Raw genomic sequence first — 6,263 nt, 5'->3', positions numbered from 1 at the left:
TTTCTTTCGATGTAATGCCTGTGACCAAATCAACAGCTTAAAGTGTCCAGCAAATATCTGAAATTCCTTGTAAGTCATCCGGTGTTTAAAGGGCAACGCTCACCCACCTGAGGCCTTGGGCTCCCCCATTAACACATAAATGAGAACGTGCAGCCTTGTCCTTGATCTATTGGGGCTTCCAGCGCTCCTAGTAATTGTTTTACAATAAGCACGTGGCTGCCAGCAATATCTATTAAGACATAAGTCAGGCTGGTGCAATTTTTTTTTTTTACTAAACCCAACTGGGCCCATACGGAGACACAGAGAAACAAGTATTTCCTGTTTACTGTTTACCCAGGGGTATGGGGTTAGGTGCCAAAGGGAACTGGTACCATCCAATGAGCCACTGGCTGCACGCTGGAATCACCCGGGGTGTTTTTAAAAATACCAATGCCTGTGCCTTACCCCTTTCTCCTGCCCCCTTTCCCCTTCCTCCTTCTCTTCTTCTCCTTCTCGTTCTATTGAATATTGTGTTATGTATCCCATGGCATTACTTTTAAGTAGTACATTATACAGTGCTGAAGACTTAGTAAGAGATGGACTTTGAAATCAGATTTCATTTTATTTTTTATTTTTTTTAATTTTTATTTATTTATGATAGAGAGAGACAGACAGACAGACAGACAGAGGCACAGGCAGAGGGAGAAGCAGGCTCCATGCACCGGGAACCCGATGTGGGATTCGATCCCGGGTCTCCAGGATCGCGCCCTAGGTCAAAGGCAGGCGCCAAACCGCTGCGCCACCCAGGGATCCCCAGATTTCATTTTAAAGCTTGGGATATTTTAAGGATGGGATCTCTCATCCTCAGTATATCCGCAGAGGCCTGATTTGTTTTACAGAGAAGGTACAAATGCACAGGAGCTTCTCTGTCTCTAATTTTGTTTCTGTGGTTCTGTGATCTCATCACAAACAACTCATTATGAAATGATATAGGAACTGCATTTGCAATTTAGCCCCAGAATAAAAGCTCAATTTGTTCTTGGAATCGATTTTAGAATAAACCAAGAGGGAGTTTTGGATAGAAATTTATTTTCAAACACCCTCCAAATGACAAGGCAACTCTATAATGATAATAGTAATTATAATGATAAAAATATCTGCAATATATTGAGAGTCTCTTATTTGCACAATAGTAATCTGGATGCTTTACACACATTATCTTTTTTTAACTCTCAAAGCAACCCAGCAGGCGAGGGACCACATCCCCACATTCCACAGAAGTAAACTGAGGCTCAGAACCCCTACTTCCTAAGATGGCACAGCTGGTAAGCAGCAGGGCTGTTTTTTTGATTGCACAGGCTTTGTTCTTCCTCTGATAGGCTGGCAAGGCTATCAGGCACAGTTTGCAGGTTTCTTTCCCCTCTAAGCTCACACCTGGGATGGAGAGTTCTCAGTTCTCTTCCAAGTCCCTCACATGTCAATGACACTCCGTTTCCAGCCACAGTCACCCAGCGTTTTGAGGTACTTGAAATCAGATTAAAAAAAAAAAAGTACTCCCTTCCTCCTGGCTGGCTCAAGGAGTCCAAAAACAGTTTTCATTTTTTATGAGGCTTACCTTTGAGTAGCTGAGTCACCTTGGGTCCTACTGGGGCTTTGGTGATGATATTACAGGCTACCTCTAAAGATCTGTGGAGGACGAACAAGGAAACAATCATTGTGAAATGGGGAGTGGAGATCATCACCAACACAGAAACTGTATTTCAGAATCAATCCATTCCTCACGCCTCAAGGCTCCTCATGCTGAAATGATATCCTCTCCTCTGCAAAACTTTCTATGACCTACCTCTGCCTGGGGCCTGGGAATCCAGGCTCCCATCTCTCCCATCTCCTCTTGCTCTGGGCCTCTGTTCTCGGGTTCAGCACACTGTATGAGAAGCTGTGGGTTGTGGGCTATTTGCAGACACATCCCTTTCTCTAGACTGTGAGCTCCCTGGCTGAGCAAAGTGGGTTTAGACTGGCTCAGGCCTCCTTGGTGAGTTTGGGGGTGTCCAAGAGGAAGGACAAGGAGCTCCTTAAAAGCATAGATTAGGTTGTATTTACTTAATATTTTCATTTTATTTTTTAGTTTATTACATAATTCATACACCATAAGATGCACCCTTTTAGAGTGGGCAATTTTAACCACTTCAGTATATTCACAAGATTGTGTGACCCTCACCTCTAATAGCAGAATGTTTTCATCGCCCCTAAAAGCAAGCTCATACCCATTAGCTACCACTACCTGTTCCCTCCTGCTCCCAGTCCCTAGCAACTAACAACCTACTTTCTATTCTGTGGGTTGTCTTTTCTAGACATTTTACGTAAATGGAATCATTCAATATGTGGTCTTTGTGTCTGGCTTCTTTTACATAGCATCATATTACCAAGGTCTACAGGCCCCATAGCAAGGATCAATGTTTCAATCTGTTCTATGGCCAACAACCTCCAGGAAAGGAATATCGCACCTTCTCTTTCACTGGTCATCAGTTGCTGGATGGTGACGTTTCCTTTCACATCTGCTGCCTACCTATCCTCTCCCTTCACTCTTCCTCTTTCTTCTTGCCTCTCTCTTCTCCATTCCTCCTTCCTTCCCTTGTTTCTGCTCTCCTCTCTTAGATGCTTGTTATCCCACACCTATTGTGTGACAGGTACTGTTATTAAACATGTGATAAAGGCTCCAGCCTGATGTAAACTGAAAGGCACCATATACAATTTTTTTTTAAATGAATGCTTTAGTTTAAAGTAGGTTTAGGTTCACTGAGAAGTCCTGAAAATAGTACAGAATTTCTGTCTACGATGTTAACGTCTTACACACCATGGTGTATTTGTTCCAACTAAGAGGCCAGGGTTGTTACAAACTGTCAACTAAACTCTACACTTAATTCAGATTTTGCTAGTTTTCCCCTAATGGTCTCCTGCTCCAGGATCCCTCAGGGCCTTTAATTGCCACGTCTCCTTAGGCTCCTCTGATCTGTGATAGTTTCTCAGGCTTCCCTTGTTTTTGATGACCTTGACAGTTTTGAGGGGTACTGGTCAGGTTCTTTGCAGAATGTCCCTCAGTTGGAGTTTGTCTGTTTTTGTGTTTCTTTTGGTTAAACTGGGGCTATGGGTTACAGGCGGATGGCCACAGCGATAAGTAAAGACATCGTTTGTAAACTGCTGTGAGAAGCCCTAAGACTAAGAAGTGAAACCAAGTCTGCCTGGATTACTCAGGAAAACAAAACAAAACAAAACAAAACACCACCACAGAGAGACTTTACTTTTGAGACTTTCAAGTGATAAAATGGTATATGGAAGGATCGCCTGGCCTTTTACCCAAAGAGAGTTGTATATCTCCTATCCCCAGAGTGGTGAAGAAAGCCTTTATCTGACATGTAAACACAACTTGACATTTGTTCTTTCTTTCCCCCTGGCTCTATGGTGTGATCTTGGGTAATTCAAGCCCTCTCTCTTGGTGCCATAGAATAGGAAGTTGGAACCAGTCACCTCCAAGGTTTCTTCCTGCTACAACAAGTTATGTTCTAAGAGATGATCCTTAGTCTCTACAACATCCAGCACATTCCAAAGTTTGGCTCCCTTTTTTTCCATATTAGTTTCAGGTGGTTGGATTCACATGACATATGTCCCTTACCCCCCAGAGAATATGCCCGCCCAACCCCATTTTTAAAGCCTTCTCTGCAGACAAACACACAAAGAAAACAAAACCTAGAAGTTTGCTATGAGGATCTCCACTCAGAGGAATCCGGTGAGCACTCCAGAACGGCAGTGCCCGGAGCAGGACCCCTGTCCTGGCTGTCCCTGCTCCCCTGCTGACACAGCACAAGGGCCAGAGTGATGAGGGTCACAGGCAGATCCACACGCCACACGATGTTAGAGACTCTTTCACCCCAAGGGGCTGTTTTGGTTCAGCAGCTCCTATGGCTTGAATAAGTTAATCACTGATAACAGGAGATTAATTTATAACTGGATAGCAGACAAGATAGTTCAGACTTCGGTGGGGTGGCACTGAACTGTGGCATGGGGCATTGCTCAGAAGACGCCTGGTCTGCAGCTTGGTGCAGAGGCTGAGAACCTCAGATCCACACCAGTTCCTAGAGGCTGCCTGGACAAAAAAAGAGAGGGAAACTGTGCCAAGGACTCTTCTCTCTGTAGCATACTCACTGGTCTTAGAAATCCTGTCCAGACACATTTGAGCTTATTGGAAAAGTCCAGTTAGAAGGGAATATTAGCCTGCCAATGCAGCCCAGCCCCGTTGGCTAAACTGTATGGGAGGGGAGGGCAGGAGGGGACAAGTAAGGAGACAGGAGGCAATGGAAAGATGTGGAAGGAAAGCTGGGAGTCTGGAGTGGGCTGTGTGGTAAGAGATGGTTCCTACAGCCTGAAGCACCTAGCTCATGGACTGCTCCCACTCCACTTACAGTGAAGGCAGGTCTTTGAGGATCTACCCTCCCATCCCACATGCATCCCCTCTGTCACTCCCAACATGACCATCCCATTCTGGGCCCCCAAAAGATAGAAATGAGGGCAGCCCTGGTGGCTCAGCGGTTTAGCGCCACCTTCAGCCCAGGGTGTGATCCTGGAGACCCGGGATGGAGTCCCAAGTCAGGCTCCCTGCATGGAGCCTGCTTCTCCCTCTGCCTGTGTCTCTGCCTCTCTGTGTGTGTGTCTCTCATGAATAAATAAATAAAATCTTTAAAAAAAAGATAGAAATGAATTCCTGGGGCCCGAACGTCATACTCCAGACATTGCTTTTGTATCAAGTATAAGGACACTTTCTTGCAACATGGGACGCGCACAGCTATAGATGTTCTCTGCAGATGCTGCTGTTTTGCCAGCTTTAGGAGGCTTGTATTTCTAGCCAGGACAGTTTGGAATTCTGAAGTCAAGTCTATTTATCAAGGAAGCCCCTGGCAATACGGCCCCGATGGCACAGGGTTCAGAAGGCTATTTCATGAGGCTATAGTCTTACTAGAGAAAGAAGATAAGAAAAAGCAAGATGGTAAATGGAACCAAAAATAAGAAAGAGGCCGGGTTAAAAGTAGGGGTGCTGAAATGCGGATTTCCCACCCGAAGTGTTCTGGGAGTCCAGCTGAAATGTGGGTGATTTATGCGTGATTGCCCACCAGGAGCCCAGTCCTTGTCATTTTGACTCAATCTCCCTGCCCTTCCCTGAGAAGTACAGCCCTTGTAGTATCCCATTTCTGTTTTTGTTCATGTGGTTCCTTCAACCCAGAATGCCCTTCTCTCCTTTCTTCACATAGCTCATATTTGCTGGCTGAGGCATCACTTCCAACAGAAAACCTCCCATGAACCCTCAGGTTAGACCCTGGGCTCCTTCTCTCTGGTGTTTAGGTTCCTTATATATATATCGCAACAATGTCCATGGGTTCCCAATCCTGATAGGCAATTCAGCATTGCCTGGAGGACCTTGTCAAAAATACAAATCCTAGATGCCCGAATCTCTTGGAGCAGGGCTTGAGAAGATGTGTTTTATTAGTCTTCACATGTGTTTTGGATGCCAGGCCAGGATTGTGTATCTCTTGTTTAGTCTGTGTCCCCTGGGCCTGGGCATAGGGGTTAGGTCATGGAGACCCATGTCACTATGCCCAAACACCCCCTAGGCAGAAAAGGATGCAGAAGTGCAAGACCCATGCCCTTTGGTTCGTACTGTTTCCATCCACTCATAGCTCCTGCCTTGTGTCCCAGACACGGTCTTAGGGATATAAGACAAAACCGACCACGGTCTACCCTCACACCGCTTACAGACTAGTTGGGAGGCAGAGGCAAATCACATCACCCACACACGTGTTATTGCAAAGTGCAATGTGAATGTTATAAAGGAAAAGTGAAGCTTCTCAGAAACCCTACAGCAGGCACTCTGGCATAGGCTGGGAGGCCAGGGAAGGCCAGACTGGGCTTTAAATGAGTTTAAAAGACACAGAGAAGCAGGGAATAGTCTCTTACTGGATTGTCTTAGAACCATGCTCTTTTGGACGCCAGCTGAGAGGCATTGAGGGAATAAGCCCCTCCAGACACCAACACAGTCTCCAATAGGAACTTCTCCTTACCCCTGCCCCACGACCCAGCTTTCACTTCTACTTTTCTGCTATCCACTCTTGCTATGAGCCTTTGGGAGATCATGTATTTATAAGTAGAAGAAAGACCTGTTTCTTTATACTGGGGGCTGCCTACTAGCATGTACAGTGCCCTTGCTGAGTTATAAACATACATGCGCCTCCCTTTGA

The sequence above is a fragment of the Vulpes lagopus genome, chromosome 12 (genome assembly GCF_018345385.1).
Source record: "Vulpes lagopus strain Blue_001 chromosome 12, ASM1834538v1, whole genome shotgun sequence".
Classification (NCBI taxonomy): Eukaryota; Metazoa; Chordata; class Mammalia; order Carnivora; family Canidae; genus Vulpes; species Vulpes lagopus.
This window is presented reverse-complemented; position numbering follows the sequence as displayed.